At 37.8% G+C, this 13,752-nt stretch overlaps 1 protein-coding gene across 1 annotated transcript in view; it reads right to left on the minus strand.

The window, feature by feature from the left end:
* LOC121650029 (probable ribonuclease ZC3H12C) overlaps positions 1-7,455 on the minus strand; it is a 29,583-nt gene extending 22,128 nt beyond the window's left edge. The window contains exon 1 of the mRNA XM_042001281.1: positions 7,433-7,455. The gene's annotated coding sequence lies outside the window, so the exon portion shown is untranslated. The remainder of the gene's footprint in view (positions 1-7,432) is intronic.
* Between the last annotated feature and the right edge of the window lie 6,297 nt (positions 7,456-13,752).

Consider the following 13,752-nt stretch of genomic DNA (forward strand, 5'->3'; position numbering starts at 1 on the left):
TTAAATACTATTTTTTATATTATGTTCTTTTTTCATCCTCTTTTTATGTAAAGCACTTTGAATCAGCCTGTCACTGAATTGTTTCACACAAATAAACTTACCTTTCCCTTTTTCTATGGTTTCAATCAGGGCATATTTACTGAAATACGAGGACAAAAAGTATTTGTTGTGTCCTATATGTGTTGGCACAATTTGGTAGACCTGCTGTACTGTCCTAAAACCATAGTTTTTTGTACTGTTAAATTAGTTTTGAATTATTCAAAGTGAAAATGTCAATTTTCAGCTGTATTCAAGTCTCACTCGAGTCCGTTGGTGAGGAAACTAATTTATGTCCCAAATCGGTCAGGAAAAGAGTAATTATCAACTTTAACTGGCCAAAACCTCTGTACTTATATGTTGAAAGAGTTTGGTGACATAGTTACAGACAACAGTGTCAAGCAGGATTTGTTTATCATCTGAACCATGTTTTATATGTATTTTTTAATTTAATTTTATTTTTCACTTAAATGTAAAGTACATCCAAAAGAAGTTGCATGTTTAATATTTTTAATCATACCATGGTCTGGGTGAATACTCGATTCTGACTGGCTGGAGGGTGTCCATTAAAAAGTAATATTGGACACCTATAAAAGAAGATCTGGTCAAATAGACTTCTTGTTGTAAATTATTGCACTGACTAAACAGTAGTTGGTAATCGTGGCAACGGAAACTCAGTCACCGGGCTGCAGACACGCCAGATCATGTCAGGTCGTTGCCTGTCTTTCTTTCTTGATTAACTTATGGCGGTGTTGGTAAGGCGAATAAAGCAATAACTTCTGTACAAAAAAGAAGAGGGTGACAACCCAACTGGGGAGTTAAGACCCCTAATAAACCTAAAAAGGGTAGGTTCAAATAAAATGCACTTTGGCAGGTGGATTACCATAAAAGTGACATTTTATTTAAACAATTTCTTTAAAAACAATTAATAATGAAACATAAAAACTGACAATTTCCCAAAACAACCCCATATGCCGGGGTTTAGATCGTATGGATGAACTGGAAGAGCTGGTGGAAATCCAAGCGGAAACAAAACAGCAACAGTATAGCGTAGGGCATACTATAGATCACTGACACTTTCATGATGTGCTTAAAAATGCCTGTTTTCTGGCTTGCTGAAAGAAAATTCAAACCCAGTCGGCAAAAAATAACATGTTAAAAGAAACCTCTCTGTGAAACATTTTACTTTTTGGCTGTTCTGTTCAGAGGACACTACAGCTGATTACCTGCCCCTAGCTAACCCTATTCTCTGCATCCTCTTTTCTTACACCAACTAGCTTCATGTCCTGTTTGCTATTTCCATTAATCTCCTCTTTGGTCTTCTTCTAGGCCTCCTGCCTGGTAGTACCAATCTCAGCATCCTATTCTCTATCCCTCCCCTGCACACACACAGAAATAGAAATTACTTTAAAAAGACTTGCAGCGTTCATCAGCAGTAAAACAATGAATTTCTATCTTGTTCATATTTCACTTTTTACTATGAAGATGTCTTTCAGTTGAACATTTCATAAAATAGCCACAAAATTATGGCCAAAATATAAAGTTTCATGTATAACTTGATATAAGTGCACTAATATTAGCAACTGAAGAATTATTATCCCTAATGGATAATGACAAAACATATAGAGCCCTTTAGTTTATTTCATAAGTCTACATTTACCATGTTTGAAATGATAAATCTACTCAATAAAGACTCAGAGCTGAATTGGCACTAATGTCATCATAACAAATCCTGCCATGCGCAAAGGATCAGCCTCCTTTCCAAACTCCACAGCTCATCATCCTCTTTTAAAATGCTTGAATACAGTAAAAGTTTTGTGCAACATTTTATACAATAAGATAAAAGAGCTGAAAAAAAGAAAACAAATAAAAGAAAAAAAACCCCAAAACAACAAGAAATAATGTCAGAAAGAGGAGGTGTAGGGATAATCCAGGCAGGGCGATGAATGAGTGTGAATCAGTGAAGAAACAGCAGGAGCAGGAGGTCCAGCAGACCTTCAATCAGCCTGCTGGATAAACACTGACCCCGGCAGCAAGGATTACTCCATCCCTTAACAAGGCCCGAGGGGTGGATACAGGGAGAGCAAGAGCCTGTCCAGCTGGTATCAACCACACACACACTTTACAGGAATAATACCATACTAACAGCCTCTACACATGCTCCTACCTATGAAGAGCAAAATCAAACAGACCACACCAGACCTCATGATGGTGTGTGTGAGTAGAGGGGGATGGGACCAGGTCACCAAGGACTATCAAGGGACAAAAGGTTGGCCTTAGGGCCGGTGCCCTTTGGGTCACTTTAGGAGGCAAGAAGGCACACACACACACACACACACACACACACACACACACACACACACACACACACACACACACACACACACACACACACACACACACACACACATACACACAATCACATACACACCACCTGCTCTTTCCTGCAGGCTTGTCTTTGGTGTAATGGTGATGGAGCGGTTCTACAGCCACACAAAGCAACACACACACACACACACACACACACACACACACACACTGCTGAAATTTACTACATAACTCAGACCAATTACTCCTCTACATTAACTTGGTCAAAATATTTAAAATTAGAACAGTAAAATTCTAAATTGCTTTTTCCAGAAAACACTAAAAAAAATAATAATTATGTTTAAGTATAACAAGGAATGAGGGCCAGGCTTTATCTGTGTTAACATGTGTGCAAGTTAACAGGATGCAAAAGGCATCTGCTTCTGATTCGATTAAATGTTGCTCTTCAACATGGCTGAATGAATGGGAAGTAACCCTTTAACTGCCTGCTCTACCGTTTCTCAGTGTCTATACTGAATCTTAATATTTGTGGAAATAAACCTTCCGGTCATCTTTAACACTTGGGTTTGGTATGCAACAACAAAGTAAGTGTTTGTTATCTAATTATTGTTTCAAATGTTGATAATTTCACTACTAATACGATATTATTAACTTTACTCAACAATTTATTAAAAAATAAAACATTTATCACTTTTATTCTTGTCCAAAGAAAAAGGAAAAATGCAAAGAGATTGAAGAGATAATATAAAAGTGAGCAGAAAGAAGTAAGAAGCAGCAACAGGTATGTGTACAGATCGACCTGAATTCATAGAGCTCAGACTTTTATGGTTTTGCTGTAGTTTCACCAAGGGGAAGCGGTTTTTAAGTGTCACAAAGAAGGCCTTCCTCGATGATGGAGTTTAGAGAAAAAATAAAGGCATCCTTGAAGGCAGAGGACTATGGCGTCCATAAACACCAAGCAAGACTGCAAAGATAATCACATGTAAACAGCCCGTCATAAGATATTTATTAGGACATCCATACAAAACAAACAAATGCATCTAAGCCCTGTGATTATTTTTTGGGCCTCAAAAATGCCATACCCATAATGAATTGAATATACCTCTGCAACACAAGGTCTACTGAAACAGAGTCATAGCAACAGGGAAAATTTGGGGATATTTGTTAATATGTGTAAATATCAGTAAATGTGATACTGTCAAAGAATAAATGAAGATGGCCCATAGCACAACTGAAAAAGTTTCAGGCTTGCCTATAGAAATAGCAAACACTTTCAGGATGAAATTGGATTGGATAAAAGCGTCTGCTAAATGACTGTAGAATAGAATAGAATAGAATAGAACAGAATAGAATTTCTGTTTGGAGTGATGTGGCTGTAACAATAAAACTCTATTAAATCATAACATAGTATGTAAGCATTTTCTCTGCAAAGGCCAACAAGGTTTTGGTACAGATAAATCAAGCGAGGGCCACTTCAGCAAAATTTGGCACCATCTGTTCTCAGCATCCCCCAATTGAGGATTCTCAGGTTTTAAATAGCTGAATTATTCTTTTTAAAATAACGTGATATTTCATCACTTTCCACTGTTTCGATATATTTAAAATTCAGGTTTAACCTAAAACGAAGCCTTTGACACACATGGCTTATTATAAAGATGCTGAGAAACTGAATTATTTTGGTCTGAAATGTGTACAGCTATGGTTTCTGAAATAAATCTAAGTAAATTATCATTTTTTATTTGCTAACTGTGTTAAATATAATACTCAGTTTCCCTCTTCCAACGTTTAAAAAGAAGAATCAAAAACATTTTAAACTTAAGATCATTCAGATGATTAATTCATGTTCCAGATATTACAATGCCACCGAGCTTCCTGGAGAACAATATTTTTTTGTATTAGAACATTGAAAATTTTGTGACAACACTCAAAAAACTGGCAGTTTTCACAACAGTGTAAAGAAAAATATCATTTATCTTTGGATGGATTTTGATAATATAATCCGAAGAAATACAAGCATACATGAGGAATTCATTTGTAGCTCTGGTGCAAAACTTTCTGAATTTTACATATAGTTAGGCAGACACACACATTCACACACACTTACATTCACAGTTCTCTGATTAAGTCATGATAGATCATCCCCCGAGGACTTGGCCTATTGAACATTGTGTGTGTGTGTGTGTGTGCTGGTGTGCTTTAGCAAACATCTACGCTTGTGCACGTGTGTATGTGCACATATGGAGTCATGTGACTATGTGCAGGTGTGTGAAAGTGTGTGTATGACATCAGGGCGAGTGCCGGGTCAGCAGGGTCACAGAGGAACAAAGACACAGAGCAGTTCCCAGCTGCCAGGCCAAACGTCATCCAGCCACCCCCTGCCTTTTCTGTGGGAGTGTGCCACAGCCCCGCTCCTGCTGACACACACACACACACACACACACACGAGCATTCTGACCTGACCAGCAGCCACAGTCATGTCTGCAGCTTGCTGCAGCAGGGACAAAAAGAAGGTAAAAGGGCACATTGGGATATATGCAGAGCACACATCGATGCAAACGCAGAGCCCAGACTTAAATTACACAACAACCCACAGCACTGCAGAAACATTTACATTCCACCTTATGATATATTTTTATAATATGACATCTTCAGTCTTCAAAACTCTTGAGCTAAACAAGATTTCCTTATCTTTTAAAAGTAGCCTTAAGCAATAGTTCTCCATGTTTCCTGAAGGTCTTTCAAAATAGACCTTTGGACATTAGCTGTTTTTTTCCACTTCTTTTCCAGTCTAGTTCTTGTACCTGATCATTTCTGGGTTTTTTTTTTTTATTTTTTACTCCACTTCAAATTAACCTTTAAATCTTTTAAGGATGAAAAAAGCACCCAACTCTAGGATGAGCCAGTGTTGTCTTAACATGACAAACAATTTAGCAAAGAACATTTTAAATAAGATCTTTATGCACTTTGTTATTATGTATCTATCAAAAGGACAATTTTTTCCAATTCCTTTAAATGCTTTTATGAAAAATGTCTGTACACTGGGCAAGTGAAGGGCATAAGAAGAGGTGCAGGACTAACAACTGTCAACAGCAGATGAACATTATCTGAATAAAAGTGTCCTTTAAAAAAGGAAATGCAAGAAAGATCTGAAACAAGGCCAGAGAGATGCTTCTTTTGACCTGCCTCATCAGATATGGTCTTCGTGGAAGGGTGGCTGCCAAGATGTCCTTCTTAAGGATACAGAAAGAAACGGCCGAGGCATCCCAAATGACACAAGAACTGAACTGAAAATCAGTGGCAGCAGGCGTTATAAGGGGAGAAATCCTGCTGAGAGACCGGTTATTGAAGCTGTGTGGGATCATCTTGATAAAGAACAGAACAAGACAGCAAACATACAAAAAAAGAGCTTTGGAAAGTCCTTCAAGAAGCATAGAGAACTATTCCTGAGGAATCTGTAAAAATGAATCTGCTCAGTTTGTTAGAATTTTACAAACTTTGTTTTCCATTTATTGCAGCTCATATTTCTCATTTTCCTGACAGAGAAATAAGGTGTGACTTATGACTTTTGCAGCCTTTTCAAGTTGTCATCTTTGTGCCAGTTCACATATCATCAAGCTGTCATCTTGAGGGAAGAACACACCTTTAGTATTAGACAATTTGAAATCCCCTAATTTTTGTTCAGCTGCCATTATATCTGATTTGCATGTACACAAGTAGGTTAAATAGGAAGACAACGATTAACAAGTGTGTGCTTGCAAGGAAGTAAGCAAACCAAACATGTTCCATGACATTCATTACACAAATATCACGTTCATGACTTGTCTTACCACTATGAAAACAAAGGTTTTTGACTTCAGGCAATAATTCATTTAACATCTTCACGTGTCTTTAAAGCCACTATTCTTTAAAGTAATGTGTTTTTGTTCTATTAACAAAAAAAAGCACTTCTGCTATGTAACATCTTTAAAGGTCAAATAGTTTGTATTGACTTTCCTGCAGCATATATCATGTTTTATTAGTTGTGGTTCTATTTTCTGTTAACGAGTGCCTCTCTTAACATATTATTATGTTTAGAGATGGGGATGGGGTGGGGTATTTGCATGTGTGTGCACTACAGAGTTAATTTTAAGATTCTTTTATTTGTTTATAAATCTTTAAATGGTCTGGCCCCTCCTTACCTCTCTGAGCTACTCCACCCCTATGCTCCTGCTTGGTGCCTCAGGTCAGCTGACCTGCTGCTCCTGGACGTACAGAGGTCCAAACGGAAGCTCAGAGGGGACCGAGCTTTTTCAGTTGCTGGTCCAAAACTGTGGAATGAGCTCCCTCTCCACATTAGACAAGCTTCTTCATTGTCTATTTTTAAAACTCATCTTAAAACCCATTTTTATTCTTTGACTTTCAGCCCAGTATGAGACTGTTCCTGTATAGTGTGCTGTGTTTTGTTTAATTTATTGGTTTAGTTTGTTTTTAATTAGTTTATTCTTTTAAAATTGCTTATTGTTTTAAAACTGTTTCAAAAACAATGAACAATTATTTTATTATATTTTATCATATTATTTATTTCCCTGTTGATTCTTGTATTTTTTAATGTGTTGCTTTGTCCATTTATGTACAGCACTTTGTTTCAGCTGTGGTTGTTTCAAATGGCTATAAAAATAAAGTTGAGTTGAGTATGTGTGTGTGTGTGTGTGTGTGTGTGTGTGTGTGTGTGTGTGTGTGTGTGTGTGTGTGTGTGTGTGTGTGTGTGTGTGTGTGTGTGTGTGAGAGAGAGAAAGAGTAGGTGTGGATTTTTAATTGCAAACATTGTTTATTATATAAAGCACTTTGTTTTACTTATTTATGAAAAGTGCTTTATAAATCAAATTTGATTGGATTTGATATTTTCTAGTATTTTGACTTAATAAAAACGTCAATACTTAATAAATAGTATATTAATTTAGACTAGGACTTTTGTTCACTTATTAAACTCTCTAAAAATGTCAAACCTTTTAAATTTAGATTATCCATATCAGAAATATCATTTGTGTGTGTATCTGGATAGAAACAGGAATGATGGCTCTTAACTTACCGTTACTTGACATCCAACCAGTCTAGACTTAGTTATCCATTCCATATAAAAGGGGAAACACTTGTATCTGCTGCTGTTAAAAACACAAAAGAAAACTAGTTGCTTCCGTCATTACTGTGAGACAGATGTGTAGTGAATGATGGGATATGGAGTGCTTCTGCATTTCTGCCTAAATGGCTCCCCCTGGTGGCCAAAATATGTAACTGTCTGCATTGTCTTGAGCAAAATCTTGACCATCCCAAGTGGGTCTTACCCCATGTAATTACAACTTTTACTTTATCAAAGAATATTATGATATTATGATATTATATATATATATATATATAATATTATATTATTAATATATTTGGATATTATGTTCTTCGCTAGTTACTGGAGGATTTCATTAGGGGGCAAATTAGAGTATTTAGAGTTTTCAACCAACACTGTCTCACCTGCTTCGCCCTCTTCTGACCGCACATCACTGATGGAGACGTATGAGGACTTTAAAAGTGTCATCATGAGAAAAGGTAATACAGCCGTGATTAATAAAGTGAGGGATGCTGCATGGCAAACAATTGCTGACAGACTAAATGGGTAAGTTACACAAGTTTCATACCATTGTCAATTGTTACGTGTTGATTTCACTGTCCTGGTTTATTTCTGGTCTGCTCTTGTGTTATAAATCAGTTTACATAAAGCAGGTTGAATTGTCTCTGTATAAGATGTACTGGCCCTGCTCAATTTATTAATAACCCAATAATCAATATGCATGCTTTGTCAATATATAATTGTGTGTGTGTGCGTGCGTGCATGGCTATGCGACCTACATTAATTCTGCAGTTACATCTCAACAGAAGCAATCTTAGCAGTCAAAAGCGTACCTGCAGGAGGTTAAAATAAAGTACAAGAACATATTTCAGAGTGGGAGGTAACCTTTAAATAAATGTATTTGTTCAAAACATGTGTTGAGCTGTAAATATGTTGCACTGTAGCTACCAAGACAACATCAGAGGCCACTGCTACTGTTGGGGTTCCTCCCCCTGAAAACTCCTGGGGCTGTTTTTTTTTTTTTGTGTGTGTGTGTGTTGCTTTTATACAAGAATGAGTGGCAGGAGCACAACATTCTACCAGGGGGAACTTTCATTTGGGAGTCTATCAGACCTTTGAGACACAGCTAAGCTGAGCTAAGCTTGAGCCATAGACTGTAAAAGAACTTGATGGAATGGAACGCTCTCATAAATGAGCCAGACTTATCAAGATAAGCCCGGCTTTCCCTTAATCAAGCTACGTGGAATACCCCCTGCTGTAGTGTTTTTATTTATTTATTTATTTTTGACATGATCTGAAAATTACCCAAATGCTAATCTCCTGTCATTTTTAGAACCCTACAAATTCGGCTGAAAACTCCAACTTCTCTAATTTGCCCCCTAATGAAATCCTCCATTAACTAGCGAAGAACATAATATCCAAGCTTTCGTTTGATAAAGTAAAAGCTGTAATTACAGGCAGGGGCGCTGCCAGGGATTTTAGGCGTGATGAAAAGAAACTTAAGTGGGCCTCCCCCTGACAAACAACACACAAACAAATTCATATTGTAATACACAAAATTAGCCAATTTAATGATATTTTGACAATCATACCTATATTTGTGAAAAGAAAGACTGTTAGGCTCCTTAATAGGGGAAGCACTAAAAATACAATGAAGTTCTGTTAGATTCAGTTATTTGCTGCAAGGCAGATACTTTAAAACCCACCTCTCTTTTTTACATACTTATACAATAAATTATCTCAAGATCAATTACTTAAAATACATAATTTAAATACAAAATAATCTCTTCCATGAAAATTAAATGCATTTATAATCTGTGGAGAAACAAATCAAATCTCAGCTAAAGCACTACCAAAAACAAAATGGCCGCTCATTTTTTTATGATTTATTGCATTGTGAGTGTTACCATTGAACAATATCACTGAAAAAGAGGCAACAAAAAAATTAATGAATAAAAATAAACAAATAGATAAAATCGGAGACAAATACTAAAATAAATTAGGTAGGCTCACAAACAAGAAAATAGCGGGACCTCACATGGTAAATTGTATTATATGAACTGAATGTAATACGGTCACAAGCAAACCACTGTGGAGATTTACAACAAAGCAATGCCTGGGAGTCATCTTTCTCCCTGGAAAGGTCACTTATCAAGGCCTTGAAGTCCAGCTTTTTATTCTATCCAGCTGTTCTATTATATAGTATCTCCAATGATGTAATGTCATTTGTACTAGAATCACAATCATTATTTCTGGTGGCCTCCCACTATTTTGTTTTACTTAAAGGTGCTTTCAGTGATTTCACCAAAAATATCAAGGGAAATTGATTTGACAACCAATACTCCACATCATTGTCTCTCTCATGTAGCAACACATGCAATTTATCTCCAAATCTGTAGACTCACAGGTGAAGGATTAGATTACTGGGGAAAAACATATATGATGCTATATGGTTGTAGCTAGTTAATCTTCTGATATCTAGAAAATATAAATATTTCTCTGATTGGATTGAAAGCAGTCACCCAGTCTGCTGCACTAGAAATGTGCTCTGTTTAATTAATTCAACACTCAGCTGCTCACCTCCTTCCTCAAGCACCGCCTGGAGAGAGGGGAGAGGGGGTCTTGCAGGCATCTACTTTGGCTGCTCTTCTTTCTGTTTGGAACATGTGTGATATTTTTTAGCAGAGCAGCTTGCTAATAGTTTGCCTGCGTTAATTAATTGACTAAAACAGTAAAATGAATAAAATCCACACCTAATTCAGAAATTTGAGCTAATATGGGGAGCAAAGTGAGTTAGCTTATATGAAGAAAGTTTAGAATAGACGACAAGCTGATGTTCTACAACTTTCCATTAGACTAACTAACTGACCCACGTTGCCTCTAGGCCTGTCGTGATAAGCAATAAGTCAATTAATTGCAAGGTAAGAAGAAATGAGCGTGATAAGTTTGCTGGCCGCGATAATTTTGCTTTTGTTTTTTTTCCCTTTCTATCTTACTTAAGCATAGACTGTGTATGACAACAGGTTTCACTATGGAGTATCTCAACTGAACACTCTCGTTTCTTGCGGCGTGATCTCTCTCATGTCGTACTTGACAGCAGCATGTTGCAGGTGAACCACGAACCTGTGCGAGCCAGTATGCCACATTTGTTTTATAGGGCTGCCCACTTTCATGCATAAGCCGTGAGACTCTTTTGACACTTTTGAATGACGCTTCTCACCATCTTGAGCTAAATCTCTCACTTTAAACTACATATCAAGAGCAATGCCGGCTAATCGAGAGGTTCGAAAAGATTCCCAGTGGGCCGCATTACTTTTGGGCTGGTGTCCGGGCATATGTGAAAAAAGTGGAGCGTCGTGATGCACAGTATATTTTTTTCTAATTTTTTTTTTAATACAATGGTACTAGCTGGAAGTTTTGCCTGTTTTCCCTGTCTGAGCCCCATGTTTAATATTTGTTTTAATATATTTTTGAAGGGCAGTTTTGTTTACAGAACAGAGACTTTTTCGTCCATCATACTTATTGTTTTTGGTTGTGTTTGGTTTTCATTCATTGTCAATGAGACTGAGAGTCCATTCTATTTGTTGTTTTTGTTTTGTTATTTAAAATTTCTTCTATTTCCAGAGTAAAATGTTTTTTAGAAATGAAAGTTTATTGATCTTTGAAGGGGAGTACTTGCATTAATATGGCATTGTCATTATTTTAGTTGAAAAAGGTCTCAAAATTACAACATTATCACTTTGCACAATGTTATTGCTTATCCCCATTATTTCTGAGAAAATTGGACTGCAAATTGATCAGCATGCAGGAGGCAAATATAAGGGCTGCTGGGCCCTCAGTAACAATGATGCCATTTTTTATGGATGGCCCCTGGGCACAGTTCAGTGGTGGGGGTTCTGAAGCAAAGTTTGAAGAAGGGAAACTCCTGGCAGAGACTATGTTGAGTTTTCAACCACTTACAGACTCTCAGAAAGCGGACTTTGTGTTACACCTGTTAGAGGGAGAGGCCAAGAGGGAAGTACTGACCCTGGAAAGGGCAACTAGGAATATTCCAAAGAAAATATTTGATGTCCTGTTTTCTTTGTATTGGGATAACACACATGTTTCTGTATTCAGAACCCAATTTTTTTTAACTGTAGACAAGAGTCACAACAATCCTTGAAGTCCTTCTCTCTCCGGTGGCGAGAACTCTTCTATACGTCACAGCTACTTTCTGCATGAGTCGCTTGAGACACTTACAGGCACAGCCATACTTCACAGCTGCTTTCTGCATGAGTACATAGTAACATAGTTTTGTTACCAAAATAAAATCAAAAGTAAGAATTATACCAAGTAAAACCTTTTAAATAAGTGTATGAAATAAATATTATATAAACTGATAATGTATTAACCCAAATCTTGCGTGCTCCAAACTATTAGAAGTAATTTGCATTATGAGCCAGCAGAGGGCGCTCTGCCATCACATCCAATACATGCGCTGGTAACTTGCTGCCATAAACCAATGTTTGCTGTGTTTCTGTGAACCGGAGGAACAAGTGACCAAATATATGCTAAAATGGTTAAGATTTTTTTTGTCTGTCTGTCAGTTCATTTAAAATAGCCGATGCCCTGACAGTTGTGACTAAGACTGAATACTTGAAATTACACAAAAAAAGTAGAAGGAGAGACGGCTGCTCAAACTAGTAAAATAGCTACTGGTTACTGTGACTCGCATTCCTTTCAGAGTACTGCATGTGAGGAGAGAGTCCAGTGACCCCAGCAGTCCAGCCACACCTCCATACACAGTGACCAGCCAATGGGGCTCACTGACCATTAGAAGCTGTGTAACAAATTAAGCCAGACCCACGCCTACATTAGTTCCTGCTCTCCTGAGAGAAACAGTCAAACAAGGCATCAAAAATGTCTGTTTCCGTTCATGACACATTTGGTACCACTTAATATTTTATTGAGAAAGTTTCCAGAAAATGATAGCATAATAAAGGTCAAACTGGCACTTTAAGGTAGCCAAACCATTCTTTGAATTGTGACTTAGGTTTGACAGTGACATCCAGTTGACCCTTTGCACATAATTTGCAATAATTCCAACAGTCTTTGAAGCAGAGGGCTAGTGTAGTGGTAACTTCACTGCTTTATAGTCCAGGAGTACCAAGTTCAAGTCTCTAATAACCTATCAGAGTTGAATTGCTCAGAAACACCTGTAATTCCTAATAGGTTGTACCAAACACAGAACTGTCACACTTTTCTCTATTGTACTTGCAAACATTTTTAGCAACACATCTATCTGTAGATGATATATACACAGATCAAGAACGGAAAAAGGAGCCACTGACTAGCTCAGCTGGTGGGGCTTCTGCCTCCCACTTGGGAGACCTGAGTTCAACTCTGTGTGAGGCCACTAAATGCTACGGCAAGGGGGAGCCATTGAAATAAGATGTTTTAAAGTAGGTAGGGATATATCAACACAGATGACACCTGTGACATAATAATAACGGTGATGATGTATGAAGGAAGGATAGGATACACCCCAGGTCTGGAATGATGTATATGGATGGCTCAATGATGTAAATACACATACAGGCCTGGTGTAATGGGTTGACATTTGTCCTCCTATGTTTATACCACAGGTGTCATCAAACATTGATATATCCTATTGTATGTGGTTAGGTTAGGGAATGATGTTGGATCTGGCCAGTCCATCTTCCAATTTTTGTTTTGCTAGAGTTCAGAAAAAAAAAAAAAATTGTTTTGCTAGAGTTCAGCTCCTCCATGAGCCGCCACCTTATCGTGGTGGAGGAGTTTGTGCGTCCTGACGATCCTAGCGGCTATGTTGTCGGGGGCGCATGCCCCTGGTAAGGTCACCCATGGCAAACAGGTGTCTAGGGGAGGGACCAGACAAAGTGCGGCTCAGATGATCCTTATGAGCAGCGCCAAGCCAGAGACAGATATTAGGAGTTTGTGTGTGTGTGTGTGTGTGTGGATGGGTGAGGGGGGGTGGGTTGTTAGGTGTTTAATCTGTCACATAACTGGGTGTGTAAATGGCTTATTGTTTTTGTTCTGTGATTTTCTTTTTTCATTTTAATATGCATTCATTTATACTATGTAAAGCACTTTGTGTTGCCTTTGCATGAAAAGCGCTTTATAAATAAAATTTGATTTGATTTGATTTGATTTATGATGAAAAAAAAAACAAGGACCAAGGTTTCCCTTGCCCGGACGTGGGTCATCGGGCCCCCCCTCTAGAGCCAGGCCTGGAGGTGGGGCACGGAGGCGAGCGCCTGGTGCCCGGGTCT

Source organism: Melanotaenia boesemani, chromosome 12 (assembly GCF_017639745.1).
Source record: "Melanotaenia boesemani isolate fMelBoe1 chromosome 12, fMelBoe1.pri, whole genome shotgun sequence".
NCBI classification, from domain to species: Eukaryota; Metazoa; Chordata; class Actinopteri; order Atheriniformes; family Melanotaeniidae; genus Melanotaenia; species Melanotaenia boesemani.